The sequence below is a fragment of the Pleurodeles waltl genome, chromosome 7 (genome assembly GCF_031143425.1).
Source record: "Pleurodeles waltl isolate 20211129_DDA chromosome 7, aPleWal1.hap1.20221129, whole genome shotgun sequence".
NCBI classification, from domain to species: Eukaryota; Metazoa; Chordata; class Amphibia; order Caudata; family Salamandridae; genus Pleurodeles; species Pleurodeles waltl.
The window spans coordinates 1,499,455,736-1,499,472,055 of NC_090446.1; the positions used below are offsets into that span (position 1 = coordinate 1,499,455,736).

Below are 16,320 nucleotides of genomic sequence, written 5' to 3' on the forward strand. Positions count from 1 at the left end.
TCACAAACACACAACCCCTCCATCCTGCAAAGGAGACTTCACATGTCCAGCAGCATGCATCACAGACACACACCCCTCCATTCTGCAAAGGAAACTTCCCATGTCCAGCAGCATGCATCACACACACACACACACACCCCTCCATGCTGCAAAGGAGACTTCCCACGTCCAGCAGCATGCATCACAAGCACACACCCCTCCATGCTGCAAAGAAGACTTCCCACGCCCACCAGCATGCATCACAAACACACACCCCTCCGTCCACCAGCATGCATCACACACACCCCTCCATGCTGCAAAGGAGACTTCCCACGTCCAGCAGCATGCATCACAAACACACACCCCTCCATGCTGCAAAGGAGACTTCCCACGTCCAGCAGCGTGCATCCTGTCTGGACCTCAATGCATGACTAGCATTGCTGTGAGGCAGCAGTGAGGAGCCAGGCTTCTAAATAAAGCAGCAGGCACTTAAACTGGATTAAATACTTCTGGATCTGAAATACCAGGGGGTAGCGGGGCTGAGGACACGGGCGCTGGCACTTTCAGTGAGGTGAATGCTTTATCCTTTCTATATACACACCCCTATGGTCCCCATCATTAGAGTTTAACTGAATGTCCAGGTCATGCTCTACATCCTTCCTCAGGCCGAACTACCCTCTTCCTTGTCCACAAGTCTCAGCCAGAACAGTAGTACAGGCACAGGCATGGCTGGGACCAGAGGTAGGCCCGAACACCCAAAATATAGAGACCCATTTTCACAAACCGTGACTGCTTGTATCAGGGAGGTAAGCTAAGCAGTACTTGTGTTTAATGGATCTGTTGAAAGACTGTGGCATCAGTAACCCTGGTGAACACTGAAAAGACCATTACTCCACTGGTGTTCTGCTCACACTGCGATTCTAGGGACCCTGCACACCCCCAGAGCTCTGAAGGTTGTACTTGCTCCGAATGTGCTCACTCTGACATTCCCTGCAAGGGCCCTGAACAATGAGGACCCCAAGGATCCTCGCAGAGCTTTGTGTGCACACCCACCCCCTCTGGGTGCGGTGCAATAGTAGGATCGGGACCTACACGTGTCAGAGGACCACACTTTACTGGAAAAGGGTGACTGGTTATGTGCCAAGGGGACCACCGGCCCTATGATGCCTGGGCTGGACTGTGTTATCTACATGGGTGGGATTAGTGAACCCCAAAGCAGAAATGGGAGGAATTCTGGAGTTTGTGGAAGGCGTAATAAAGCCATCGGGCACCCTAAACCCTAGGTCACTGGGAGAACTCAAATATTTGAGTTGTAAAATGGCTTTGGGGATTGCCCCTCTGTAAAATCTCAATTAAATAATTTGGAAAATAAAGGTGAACTGATGACAGTTTATGGGCCCTACAGAGGAGGAGCTGTGCTCTAAAGTCCAAAGTTGCTGACTTCGGTGTATGGAGAACCAGGCTCGAACCCCGATATCGCCACAAACCCTGTGATACTGACCAAACTTCTCAATGTACCTGTGCGTAAATCCAGCCCTGCCAAGTACCAAGCATCAGGCGTTAGTCTAACGCATTTCAGTGTGGTGGACCGCATCACTGCACTGAAACGCAAAATCACACATTATAGCGCCTCCTCAGCTGTCTAGCAGAGCAGTGCTATAATGCATGACTGAGCTGCAGTCTGTCAGAGCGCGGTGGCGCTGCTCCCGGGAGGGTAGGGAGTTGGCTCAAGGTATGTACTCTGCTTGCTACATGTATGTAGATGTAGTCAGACACCCCCGGGTCGATATGCTCAGAACTGCTGACGTTACTGAACTCAGTGCCCAATGTTATGTTATGTTATGTTATTTTTATTTGTACCGCGCACAGCTGCCCCAGCAAAGGGGCGTCCCGGCGCTTTGAGAAGGTAAACACAACACAGCACTAAAAGCGGGCAAAAGAAGACAAAACACAACAGATAAGCTTAGACAAATAAAAAGGTCTTAATAGCCCGCCTAAACTGAAGGAGCTCATCAATGGCCCGGATTTGTGGAGGAAGAGAATTCCACCAACTCGCTGCCAGGACTCGAAAAGAGCGGCCCCCCAATGGCTTGGCTACTAGTGAGTGAATTAGAGACACAGGGTAAGCCATCCTGCTGAGCTCAGCGTCCGGGTGCATTTCATAAAGCGCTATAACTCGGAAGTACGGAGCAGCCTGGGATCCAGTTGAGAGCTAGGCGGGCCTCGCCGCACCATGGCGGGGATCTTGAGGAAGGGATCGATTCCTACCGGCCCGCGGCACCCCGGCTCGGCCAGGCCCAGGCAACTCTTGCCGTCAACAACCTGAGTGCTGGGCAAGGCTGAGAGTTGCTCACCGCTGCCAGCAGGTATGATGGGAGTATGGATGGGACCACCCTGGCCCACCAGTGCTGACTCGGGCCCACCAGTGCTGACTCGGGTGATTCCGTCTATGGATGGGAACCACCCCGGGCCTACCAGTGCTGACTCGGGTGAGTACGACTATGGATGGGAACTACCCCGGGCCCACCAGTGCTGACTCGGGTGAGACTATGGCTGGGACTACCCCGGGCCCACCAGTGCTGACTCGGGTGAGACTATGGATGGGAACCACCCTGGGCCCACCAGTGCTGACTCGGGTGAGACTATGGCTGGGAACCACCCCGGGCCCACCAGTGCTGACTCGGGTGAGACTATGGCTGGGACTACCCCGGGACCACCAGTGCTGACTCGGGTGAGACTATGGATGGGACTACCCCAGGCCCACCAGTGCTGACTCGGGTGTATCCGACCATGGATGGGCCACACCAGTGCTGACTCGGGTGAGTCCCACTATGGATGGGACCGACCCCGGGCCCACCAGTGCTGACTCGGTGAGTCCGACTATGGATGGGCCACACCAGTGCTGACTCGGGTGAGTCCAGGCCCACCAGTGCTGACTCGGGTGAGTCGAATATGGATGGGACCGACCCCGGGCCCACCAGTGCTGACTCGGGTGAGACTATGGATGGGACCCACCCGGGCCCACCAGTGCTGACTCGGGTGAGTTAGACTATGGATGGGACTACCCCAGGCCCACCAGTGCTGACACAGGCCCACCAGTGCTGACTCGGGTGAGTCCGACTATGAATGGGACCCACCCCGGGCCCACCAGTGCTGACACAGGCCCACCAGTGCTGACTCAGTGAGTACAGGCCCACCAGTGCTGACTCGGGTGAGTCTGACTATGGATGGGAACCACCCCAGGCACACCAGTGCTGATTTGGGTGAGACTATGGATGGGAACCACCTCGGGCCCACCAGTGCTGACTCGGGTGAGTCCGACTATTGATGGGACCCACCCCAGGCCCACCAGTGCTGACTCGGGTGAGACTATGGCTGGGACTACCCCGGGCCCACCAGTGCTGACTCGGGTGAGACTATGGATGGGACTACCCCGGGCCCACCAGTGCTGACTCGGGTGAGTCCCACTATGGATGGGACCGACCCCGGGCCCACCAGTGCTGACTCAGTGAGTCCGACTATGGATGGGCCACACCAGTGCTGACTCGGGTGAGTCCAGGCCCACCAGTACTGACTTGGGTGAGTCTACTATGGATGGGACCGACCCCGGGCCCACCAGTTCTGACTCAGTGAGACTATGGATGGGACCCACCCGGGCCCACCAGTGCTGACTCGGGTGAGTCCAGGCCCACCAGTGCTGACTCGGGTGAGTCCGACTATGGATGGGACCCACCCCGGGCCCACCAGTGCTGACGCAGTGAGTCCAGGCCCACCAGTGCTGACTCGGTGAGTCCGACTATGGATGGGAACCACCCCAGGCCCACCAGTGCTGACTCGGGTGAGTCCAGGCCCACCAGTGCTGACTCGGGTGAGTCCGACTATGGATGGGAACCACCCCAGGCCCACCACTGCTGACTCAGGTGAGACTATGGATGGGAACCACCCCGGGCCCACCAGTGCTGACTCGGGTGAGTCCGACTATTGATGGGACCCACCCCAGGCCCACCAGTGCTGACTCGGGTGAGACTATGGATGGGAACCACCCCGGGCCCACCAGTGCTGACTCGGGTGAGACTATGGCTGGGACTCATCCGGGCCCACCAGTGCTGACTCGGGTGAGACTATGGATGGGACTACCCCGGGCCCACCAGTGCTGACTCAGGTGTGTCCGACCATGGATGGGCCACACCAGTGCTGACTCAGGTGAGTCCCACTATGGATGGGACCGACCCCGGGCCCACCAGTGCTGACTCGGTGAGTCCGACTATGGATGGGCCACACCAGTGCTGACTCGGGTGAGTCCAGGCCCACGAGTACTGACTCGGGTGAGTCCACTATGGATGGGACCGACCCCGGGCCCACCAGTGCTGACTCGGTGAGACTATGGATGGGACCCACCCGGGCCCACCAGTGCTGACTCGGGTGAGTCCAGGCCCACCAGTGCTGACTTGGGTGAGTCCGACTATGGATGGGACCCACCCTGGGCCCACCAGTGTTGACACAGGCCCACCAGTGCTGACTCAGTGAGTCCAGGCCCACCAGTGCTGACTCGGGTGAGTCCGACTATGGATGGGAACCACCCCAGGCCCACCAGTGCTGACTCGGGTGAGACTATGGATGGGACTACCCCAGGCCCACCAATGCTGACACAGGCCCACCAGTGCTGACTCGGGTGAGTCCGACTATGGATGGGACCGACCCCGGGCCCACCAGAGCTGACTCAGGTGAGTCCAGGCCCACCAGTGCTGACTTGGGTGTGTCCGACCATGGATCGGCCACACCAGTGCTGACTCGGATGAGTCCAACCATGGATGGGCCACACCAATGCTGACTCAGATGACAGTGGCTGACACAGGCCCGCCAGTGCTGACTCGGGTGAGTCCAGGCCCACCAGTGCTGACTCAGGTGAGTCCAGGCACACCAGTGCTGATTAGGTACCTGTGCAGAAATCTAGGAGCCGAGCTGTTCGGGTCCCATTGCACCGTCGTGGGGGCGGTATCAGTCACATCATGCGCGGGACCCAGCCCCAGCCCAGTGGGCCGCAGCACAGGTACCGGGCTCAGCTGCCACAAGTCATTCATCATGGTCAGGGATTAAGTAAGTGCCAGAGAGAGCGCGAGAGCCGGTTTGTCCTAAAGTGAACATTGGATGCCGTATGTGTTAAATTGTTTTTAGACTAGTCTTAGAGCCTGCGGCCTGGCACACACTGGTGCAAGTACTCTCAGGTTATAGCAGGGGCGGGCGGTCGTCGCTCGGCTATTTCAGATTTTTACTGCTCAGTGTCTCAGGGAGACCCTTCTTGGCCCGGTAGCCGGGCTGTGACCTATGAGTGCCTCTACTGAGGCTTGCCCTCAGTCACGCCTTATTATGCCGTCTAGCTGTGCCACTTCCGCTCAGCCTCGGGTATCATAAAGAGGGGGTGCCGGACCCCGGGGCGGCGCTGTGCTCAGCTAACTGATTTTCATTTTACTACTCACTCTTTGACATAAATTACAGCCTGCTGCTGAACTGTGACCCCTAGGCTATCTGTCTGCCCTTCAATTTCTGCTGCTTTGCAGCCCTTTTAAGATCTTCTTAGTTTCTCATTATTAAATGAGTGTAATTTCTGATATTTGTATATTTCCCTGATCTTCATTGCTTGGCTTTGGTAGCGAGAAAGTGTCACTCACATAGCTGCCAAGGTTTCAGATTCCTATGTGTGACATTTTCATAATTTCAGTGTAATTGTGAATGAGATTTCAACAACTATGAGTGACACTTTCTCGATAGCGAAATCACGCAATGAAGACGAGGGGAACACATAAGCACTTCACTAACCTAGTGCCTTGTAACCAGATCGTACTGTTTAACCGGCAAAGTGGCACCCACGGTGGGCCCCGGGCTCCTCCCTGGCAGTGGCAATCAGTCATGCAGAGGAGCATCTCGTGGGGCTCCCGGCCGAGGAGTCAGGATGGAGAGGCCCCATCACTGATCTCACCTGCCAGTCAGCCTTTAATTATAACACTCGGAATCTCAGCTGACTCGGGGACTCCGCCACAGACAGGCCACTGGCTGTATTATTCCTAGAGTGAAGACACATTACTGAGCAGCATTTTAAATAACTAAAATCAATTAGCAGTAAGCATACCGTCCCCGGGGGTCCGTCCGGCATGGAGCGCCGCCCGCCATCAACGAAACTGAACGAGTGTTCAAACTACACGATGCACGGCCGGCTCTCTAAGCCATTACCATTAGAATTACCACGACAGACGTGCACCGCTGTAGGGACGGTGACCAGATTTTGAAAAGAAAAAAAACAGGGCAGGTTAGACATAAAAGCAGGACTAAAGTCTTTGGTCTCACTTTTATATCTGGCCTGTCGCCAGCGCGTGAGTGTGTGTGTGAGAGTGTGAGTGTGACACTCATGCATATAAGGAAGCAGGCAGCAGACAGGCAGAAAACAATACATTAGTTCTTCAATTATTTAAGACTCCAGAGGTAATGTGAAAGGACAGCACACCTTTCACTTCTGATTGCAGTTGACCTGACCTTTTGTCCCAAAACCCAAGACATTTATTTAAAATTAACAAAAGCGATCACAGGTTGACCTGACCTTTGCCCCAAAAACCCAGACATCTATATAAAATGAACAAAAGCGTCCGGACACCAGGACAGTCCTCTGAAAACCGGGACTGTCTGGGAAAATCCAGGATGTCTTGTCACCCTAGCTGTAGGACAAATACCACAGCTCACTAAAGCCTGGCACTTACTGACAGTACTGAGCAGTATTATATTTAAAATCAATTACCTGAGCACACCTCGCCGGGGTGGTCCGGGGGGCAACGCCACCCGCTATTAACGAGGCTGAGTGAGAGTGCGCACTATTTACCATCATGACAGAAGTGTTTTGGGACAAATTACCGCCACTCACTCAAGCACTGTCATACATGATGCAGGAGGTGGTGCAGCGGGTGTGCTGGGGACAGTTGGTCGGGTCCCTCCCACGGGATCATCACACTGACGTGCAGACGGTCTGTGCAGCATTGAATCAGTGATGATCATACCCAGCGGTGCTATAAAAGCTGAATTAATTACTAATAAATTTGCACTGATTAACTGTTAAGAATTTACCTGAATTAGCATCAATCAATCATAATATTTATTAAGCGCGCTATGTACCCGTCAGGGTTTCGAGGCGCTGGGGGGGGGGGGGGGGGAGAGCGCTGCTGGTTTAGCGGTCGAAGAGCCAGGTCTTGAGGAGCCTTCTGAATGCGAGGAGGTCCTGGGTCTGGCGAAGAGATGTGGGGAGAGAGTTCCAGGTCTTGGCGGCGAGGAAGGAGAAGGATCTGCCGCCGGATGTCTTGCGCTGGATTCGGGGTACGATGGCGAGGGCGAGGTTGGCGGATCGGAGTTGACGTGTTGGAGTGTAGAAGTTGAGTCTGGTGTTGAGGTAGGAGGGTCCGGTGTTGTGAAGTGCCTTGTGTGCGTGGGTCAGGAGTTTGAAGGTGATCCTCTTGTCTACCGGGAGCCAGTGGAGTTCCTTTAGGTGAGGGGAGATGTGACTTCGGTGGGGTATGTTGAGGATCAGTCGGGCGGAGGCATTTTGGATACGTTGGAGGCGTTTGATGTCTTTGGTTGGGATGCCTGTGTAGAGTGCGTTGCCGTAGTCAAGTCTGCTGCTGACGAGGGCCTGGGTCACCGTCTTTCTGGTTTCTGTTGGAATCCACTTGAAGATTCTGCGGAGCATTCGAACGGTGTTGAAACAGGAGGAGGAGACGGCGCTGACCTGTTTGGACATGGTGAGGGCGGAGTCCAGGATGAAGCTGAGGTTTCTTGTGTGGCTGGCAGGGGTGGGTGGGGGTCCGAGGACGGAGGGCCACCATGAGTCGTTCCAGGCTGAGGGAGTGCGTCCGAGGATGAGGACTTCCGTCTTGTCGGAGTTGAGTTTCAGGCGACTGTTGTTCATCCAATCGGCGATGGATTTTAGTCCCTCGTGGAGGTTTGTTTTGGCGGTGAGCGGGTCTTTGGTCAGGGAGAGGACGAGCTGGGTATCGTCGGCGTAGGAGATGATGCTGAGATGATGTTGGCGGGCCAGTTGAGCGAGGGGGGCCATGTAGACGTTGAACAACGTGGGGCTGAGGGAGGATCCTTGGGGGACGCCGCAGATGAGGTTGGTGGCTTTGGAGCGGAAAGGGGAGAGACGGACTCTCTGCGTTCTGTCGGAGAGGAAGGATGAGATCCAGTGGAGGGCTTTATCTTGGATGCCGGCTTCCTGGAGGCGGGTCAGTAGGGTGCGGTGGCAGACGGTGTCAAAAGCGGCTGATAGGTCGAGGAGGATGAGGGCTGAGGTTTCGCCGTTGTCCATTTGATGTCTGATGTCATCTGTGGCGGCGAGGAGGGCGGTCTCAGTGCTGTGGTTTCGTCTGAATCCGGATTGTGAGGGGTCCAGGATGGAATTGTCTTCGAGGAAGTGGGTGAGCTGAGTGTTGACGATCTTCTCGATGACTTTCGCTGGAAAAGGGAGGAGAGAGATCGGACGGAAGTTTTTTAGGTCGTTGGGGTCAGCCTTGGGTTTTTTGAGGAGGGGTTGGATTTCTGCGTGTTTCCAGCTGTCCGGGAAGGTGGCAGAAGTGAAGGAGAGGTTGATGATCAAGCATAACATAGTGTAGGAAGCTAGTTCTGTATGTACTATATCAAAGTGAGATATAGTGTGCACAGAGTCCAGGGGTTCCCCAAGAGGCTTGGCAGAGGCAAAAATAGATAATACTAATGCACTATTGTGGTAGTGTGGTCGAGCAGTTAGGCTTATCAGAGGGTAGTATTAAGCATTTGTTGTACACACACAAGCAATGGAAGAAACACACACTCAATGACTTAACTCCAGACCAACAGTATTTTATATAGAAAAATATGTTTTATTAATTTATTTCTAGAACCACAAGATTCAGTTTGCAGGTAAGTACAAAAATGAAAGGTACTTTGCATATATATGATCAGGACTTTGAACAGAAATTGACAATGTATACAGTTTTCTTTAAAATGGAAAAAAGCTAGTTTAAAAGTGGACACTGCATTTTTCAACAGTGCCTGGGGGAAGAAAAGATAGTATGGTTTTACAGGTAAGTATTCAACTTACAGTTCTTATCTCCGGGGTTTAGGTAGTTCGTCATTGGGGGTTCAAGTTAACCCCAAACACCTACCACCAGCAACACGGGGCTGGTCGAGTGCAGAGGTCAAAGAGGAACCAAGTTAACGCGGGCCCCTTTGGAGTTAGGGAGTACTATGAATACGGTCAGCCAGCAGGTAAGTACCCGCAACTTGGAGGGCGGACCAGGGGGGTTCAAGCGAGCACTGGCAGGGCCCCAGGTAGGGACCAACGGCAGCCGGGTGCAGGGTGCAAACAAGGCATTGGGTTTTGAATGCAACTCTACGAGGGGACCCTGGGGGTCACTCTGGGGCTGCAGATAAGGTCCAAGGGGTCTTCTCGGGCAAACCACCGGCTGGACAGAAAGGAGGGCCGCCTGCTGGCTGATGCTGCACTGGGGGTCAGTTTCTCCAAGGCCTGGGGACTGCGGGTGCAGTGTGTCCATTAGGCGTTGGATATCTTTGTCCGGAGCACCCGGTCTGTGGGGTCCTCGGGATTCCCTCTGCAGGCGTCGTCGTGGAGGTTTGGAGGGGTCTACTGAGGGTGGGCTCTTGCTCCCAATCGCCTGGGGACCTTTTCTTGTTGGGTGGACCACCTGGACAAGGGCCGTGGGCGTCGGGTGCACAGGAGTCATGACTCCCGCATCTGGAGTGAGGTGGGAGTCCTTGGTTGTAGGTTTCTTCAGACAGAGCGGCAGTCCTCAACAGTTTTTTGCCCTTTTGGGTGCAGGACAGTCCTCTGGAGTTGGCAGAGGTCGCTGGGCCCACTGGACGCGTCGCTGGTCTTTTTGCAGATTCTTTGAAGCAGGAAACAGGCCGGGAGGGCAGGGGCCAAAGCAGTTGTCTTCCTTCTTCTCTGCTGGGGTTTTCAGCTTAGCATTCCTTCTTCTTGTAGGTTGCCAGGAATCTGGTGAGCTGGGTTCAGGGAGGCCCTTAAATCCTAAATGTAGGGGTGTGTTAGGGATCAGAGGGCAGTGGCCAGTGGCTACTGAGGTAATGTGTTTCCAAAAGATAATGCTGTTCGAACTTGTATTTATGGTTCATTATTTGAAAGCCTTCATTATTAGGGTGAGTGCTGTAAATAAATGTTTTAAGGTCACACTTCACTACTGACGTTGGTTCCAGTACAAAAAAAAACAACCGTGTATACACGTTTGAAAACTTTAGGCTATGAGGCTAAGTATAATGCTCCCAGAATGCTCTTCGATTAGATGCAAATGAAGTGTCATTTAGTAAAAATTGATGCATGCTAGTATTTCCCAAAAATATTTCTAATGGAAAATCAGTGTAACCATTTTCAACACGAATATGGGAAGCATGAAAATAAACAAACACTGACAAAGCCAACTGATCTGACATATTTTTATAAGTCTTTTAGTTTCATCAATACGTGTCTTGTTTTGACATGGCTTTTGTAACACTTTATTGTTGTGGGAGCTACCAGGCCCTCAACATAGTAACAAACACTGGCAAAAAAAAAAAAATGTTTTTTTAACTCTAAAAGCACACGTTGCCACCAGTGGCATAACAAAGGCCCCGCAGCCACCCTCCAGGGGGCCCCTTCAGCACAGCACCTGCCCTGAGTGAGTCTGGAGAGGGGGCTTCTCCATGTTCTTTGCAAAGGGGCACCCTCCAGTTTCGTTACGTCACTGATTGCCACTGTAGTTCCTGACACTGAACAAAACTACTTTGTGTGCCAATATGCTCCTTGTGGAAGAGCAGAATGCAATCACTCACAGTAAAGCCAGCCAAAAGAGAGAGAAATAGAAGTTTTTATTAAACAAAATGTCTTTGTTAACACCAGACCTAATTAGGGACCAAGACCCACATGTAGGTAGCTTTTTGCATGTCACAAACAGTGACTTTCGCTGTTTGCGACGTGCAAAAAGCACATTGCGATGCACAAACCCAGTTTTGCGATTCAGTAACCTGGTTACTGAATCGCAAAACGGGTTTGCGACTCGCAATTAGGAAGGGGTGTTCCCTTCCTAATTGCGACTCGCAGTGCAATGTAGGATTGTTTTGTGACCGTGAACGCGGGCGCAAACCAATCGCAGTTTGCACCCATTTCAAATGGGTGCTAACACTTTCGCAAAAGGGAAGAGGTCCCCGTGGGACCCCTTCCCCATTGTGAATGTCACTGTAAACATTTTTTCCGCAGGACCACTGCCTGCTCTGAAAAAATTAACCGAAAACGTTTCATTTTTCGTTTTTGTAATGCATCTCCTTTTCCTTTAAGGAAGCAGTCACAGACATGGTGGTCTGCTGTCTCCAGCAGGCCACCATCCCTGTGAGGGCCGCTATTCGCAAGGGGTTCACAAATTGCAACCCACCTCATGATTATTCACTAGGTGGGCATTTGCGAATCACAGATGGTGTCAGGGACACCATCCTACATTCAGATTTGCGGGTCGCAAATCTGAACCTACCTACATGTGGCCCCAAATTCTTAAAGAAAGTCACAAAAGTGCACCCATGGTCTATGTCGTACCCCTATAAGATATTTGTGAACTGTATTTTAGCATGGGTAAATACGCATGTGTAGATTTGCTCATGTGAAAATCTATTGAGCATCTGCAAGTTAATTTTCCCTCGGGCCACTTTCTTCCCAACCCTGGATGAAGTTCTAATTCTGCCATTGTCAGGAGTAAATGTCCAACCTTTCTTATTATGGGAAAATATTAGAGAGAAGCTGGTGAAAATCTTTAAAACATGCAGGTTAGTAGGTTTGCAGACTCAAAGGCATTCCAGCCCTGGAACTATTGCTTACTGCTTCCTCCAGCCCCAGTATGCAGATCTGCAGAAAGGTGGCAAAATAAGGAAATTGCTACAGTAGGGATTGAAACTGCAAGCATTCAAGCCCTATTATGGTAGTAGCCCTGGCATAATCAGAGAGGCTATTATCAGAGCTCTTACATAATGAGATTGCTGCCATAATTTGTCGCCACACTACATGGCACCAAAGGGACAAGTAGATCTTTTTACAGGACAAGTAGATTTGAGAAGCAACCTGTCCCCTGGACAAGTAGATATTTTAATAAATTCCACACCCCTGCGGGGGTGGGCATTTTCACTAGCTGGAGTACCCTGGGGCACTGTAACCTGAAGCTTGAGCCTTTGAGGCTCACCAACAGGTGTTACGGTTCCTGCAGGGGGAGGTGTGAAGCACCTCCACACAAGACAGGCTTTGTTTCTGACCACAGAGTGCACAAAGGCACTCAGCCCATGTGGTCAGAAGCTCGTCTGAAAGTGGCAGGCTGGCACATACCGGTCAGTCCTACACTAGCAGTTGGGCTAACATACAGGGGACATCACTAAGATGCCCTCTGTGTGCATTTTTTAATAAATCCCACACTGCCATCAGTGTGGGTTTATTGTGCTGAAAAGTGTATTACCAAACTTCCCAGTATTCAGTAAAGCCATTATGGTGCGGTTGAATTCGTAATGACAAACTCCAAGAACATATACTTAACATAGCTACACTGCACTTACAATGTCTAAGAATGGACTTAGACACTGTAGGGGCATATTTCTCATGCAGCTATGCCCTCACCTGTGGTATAATGCACCCTGCTTTAGGGATGTAAGGCCTGCTAGAGGGGTGACTTACCTATGCCACAGGCAGTGGTTTGTGGGCATGGCACTCTGAGAGGGGTGCCATGTCGACTTTGCTTTTTTCTCCCCCCAGCACACACAAGCTGCAAGGCAGTGTGCATGGGCTGAGTGAGGGGTCCCCCAGGGTGGCATAATACATGCTGCAGCCCTTAGAGACCTTCCCTGGCTACAGGGCCCTTGGTAGCATGGGTACCTTTTACAAGGGACTTAACTGTGTGCCAGGGTTGTGGTAATTGTGGAAACAAAGGTACAGTTTTACGGAAAGAACACTGGTGCTTGTGCCTGGTTAGCAGGATCCCAGCTCACTTTCAATCAAAGTTGGCATCAACACTAGGTAAAAAGTGTGGGAAGGTAACCATGCCAACAGTGGCACTTTCCTACACATAGAGAAAGTTGTGTGTTTTGGAAAATGTGCCCACTGGTGTGGCTACCATGAGATATACGACAATTAACAATGAATTCGCATTTATAGTTTAAATGATGCGCACATGTGGAATGAGATGTATTAGTGAACCGCATTAACATTTTCGTACTGTGTATTTGCTTAAATATTAGTAGGCACTGATTAATTATGAGGTTTGGGCCTAGTCGACAGAGCCTCAATTTAAGTTGCATGGCACAAATAAACATTCGTAAATGTTTTGTGAAAGCAGAGAATTATTATTGTACATTGTTCACATGGCGCTGACCAAGCGATTTGTAAATGTCTTAAACTTTCTCATGAGAGCGACTTGTTGAAATGTCTTGCACTAGAGATGGATACATTGTAGGATTGATGCGTAAGAAGACGCTGTTCCCAGGGTTGAACAATGGCCGCACTGACTGCCGCTAGGATTGCAACTAAAATGTTACCTGATGAACCTGACGATGGGAACAGGAGAAGAGGAGCCAATCTTCGACATTTGAAAGACTGTTTAGTTATTTTTCAGATTTAAAGTTTAGAGACTATTGGCCCTAATGTGAACATAAGATTTCCTGACCAATGACGGCATGAGAAAATGCTTTATGGATCTTGGTATATTCAGACCACACTTTGTTGAGCGAGCAGCCGTTCCTTTCTATTCTTGTTAGAGTCCTGTTCGTGGAGCACCTCAGTTCCAAGTATTCTGTTAAATTGAGCTAATGCTGATTCCTTAACTTAATGTCTTCTACGTTGGTTTAGATATTTTAGAACCCAATCGTGGCTGAGTCAACCCCTTTCACTTTCCCCTTGCTGAGGCTGACCAGACGGATGGCCCACTTACAAAGAAGTCTATGCTTGCTGATCCATACAGGAGCGGTATAACCATTGCAAATGTCTTTGTTTCAGATTTTTGTCTTTCTCTAAGTACCAACCACTATTTTTGTAGAGACATAGTCAGATGATGTCTAAATGTACTTTTGTCTGAATTGCATTTGCATGAAGTCCAAGCATGCCATTCGAATTAGAGGGTTAGCTAAATTGTCACTGTCGAAATAATTGTTATTAACAGAGGATTGCCTTTGTTGTCTGTTGACAAATGTATGCCATCTCTCTTACTCAGTTATTGCTATTACTGATATGTACGGTGACTCTTAAATGTTTAATAATTAATACATTAGTTAATTTTAAATTAATTCGCCGCTTTGGTCAGCCTATGTGGTTTGTGTATGCATATCATTTGGTATTGAGATTGATTTACGTGATATTAACATTGTTATTCTAGGGAAATAAACTTACCAACTTTACTAAAAGGTGTGGTTATTCATGGCCACATGGGTCATGGTGTGTTAGAAATTTACTGACTCCTAAACATTGATTTATTGATCTTGTTGTGTAACTGCTAGTTAAGGTGAAGAGAAGTATTTGTAACCATTGTGGAATCACTCTTACCGTAGTCAAAAGGTCCACTTATCAAATAAACATAGAAGATCAAATAAGGCTAAATACGCTCACAGGGCGATCCCTCTCCAGTTCCCACTCGCCCCACTCTACGGACGGCTGTAAGGAGGTGGCGGAGATGTCAGAGGCTGCGCCGCATGCATTTAGTTTGCCCAAACTAAAGCGCATCCAACTTTAATGCCACCATTGCACCGCGGGCAGGCTGAGCTGCAGGACGGTCCGTAACTAGTTTCACCCAACTGAGCATAACCTATAACTCTGTGTGTCTCTCAAGAGTCTTATTACAAGCCATAATTGCCTAACTGACAGTGACGTAAGTTATGCTTGTGTTTCAGGCCTGGGTGTATGTGTCAGTTTAACTAGATACACTGTAGCAATAGAGCAGAGCTGCGAGAGGAGCAGATAAGCCCAGCCCCCTTAGCATGCCAGGAGCAGCATGCTACTCACAGTCATTATATGATAATGCATTAAAACACTGAGCAGCGCTATAATGCCTGGGTAATGCATTTCAGTGCAGTGATGCGGACCACCACACTGAAATGCATTAGACTAACACATGATGCATGGTACTTGGCAGGGCTGCACTCAGTTGTTGAAATGTCACTCATAATTACACTGAAATTATGAAAATGTCACACATAGGAATCTGAAACCTTGGCAGCTATGTAAATCGGAAAATAAAGTATGATTATGGTATATTGTGCTTTAGAGCACCTCCACAAGGTTCACGTCATAAGAAACAGTTAAAAAAAAAAACATTTAACGTAAGGCAGTGTAACAAGGGCTAATGAAAGTGTCTGAAGGGCAGCTTAATAAGAACCTGTCCAACGGAAGAATACACACTGTCAGTGTTTAAATATATGCATAATACAATGGAAACAAGAACACCTCATAACACGATTTTTGGCTTTGTCATGAAAATAGTTAATCCAATATTTTACACTGGAAGGCATACATTAAATATTTGAGGACAATGGTTTCCACAAACTAACAATATTGTGCTTCATAACACAGTTATTTTTAAGTACGCCCCTTTACCTGAGATCCCGCCAGGCAGCAATAACGTCCCCTTCTGCACGAGGGTCGTCGTAACACTAGACGACAAGTTTTCAAGTTCAAAGCTGGCAGGTCTATTTTGGACGACAAAAGTGGTAAATAACGCCCAAAAAGAGAGAGCCCACACAAGGACGACGGCGGGCCATAAAAGAATCAGCTGCGGAAAGCAGGGCTGGGCAGTGACGTTCTCCTTTTCACAGGTACAACACGAGTACCGAAGGTCCACGGTTTCCGATCCTCCTCCTAGCTATCTCCAACACAAAAATTAAAATTTAGAATATATACTTTTTAGAAAATGTATTTTTAAATAATTAGTATGATTTCAATGAATTTCTTTTAAATATATGTAAATGGAAACAATTAAAGGTTTTAAAAATTGCGTTTTTTTGATTGGTTAACACATGTTTACAAAGATTGTAGGACAGATTTACTGGAGGTTCGTTCTTGTGGTCTGTGTTTTGTGTCGTCTGCGGGTCACATCTTCATATCCAAGATGGTCGCCTCGCTTCGGCAGCAACAGACGCGCTGCTCGGCTTAGTCCTCTTTCGATGTCAATAGCACCGAACTTCTATAAAGGTGGGTGGAACGAACCGTTTTGCTGTGGTGTAAAACATTTTTAAAAAAACATAATAAAGGCGTGTGTTGTTAATATTCATGGCGCAATATATTTGGGGAAAAAGCAAAAA

The 16,320-nt window shown here is 49.9% G+C and overlaps 1 protein-coding gene across 2 annotated transcripts in view; it reads right to left on the reverse strand.

The window, feature by feature from the left end:
- The window catches only part of LOC138246584 (interferon-inducible GTPase 5-like), a 60,818-nt gene extending 44,937 nt beyond the window's left edge, over nucleotides 1–15,881 (reverse strand). The window contains exon 1 of one of the 2 annotated variants that reach the window (XM_069201271.1): nucleotides 15,617–15,881. The gene's annotated coding sequence lies outside the window, so the exon portion shown is untranslated. The remainder of the gene's footprint in view (nucleotides 1–15,616) is intronic. The other variant, XM_069201273.1, reaches the window with a different exon arrangement.
- Nucleotides 15,882–16,320: the final 439 nt, after the last annotated feature.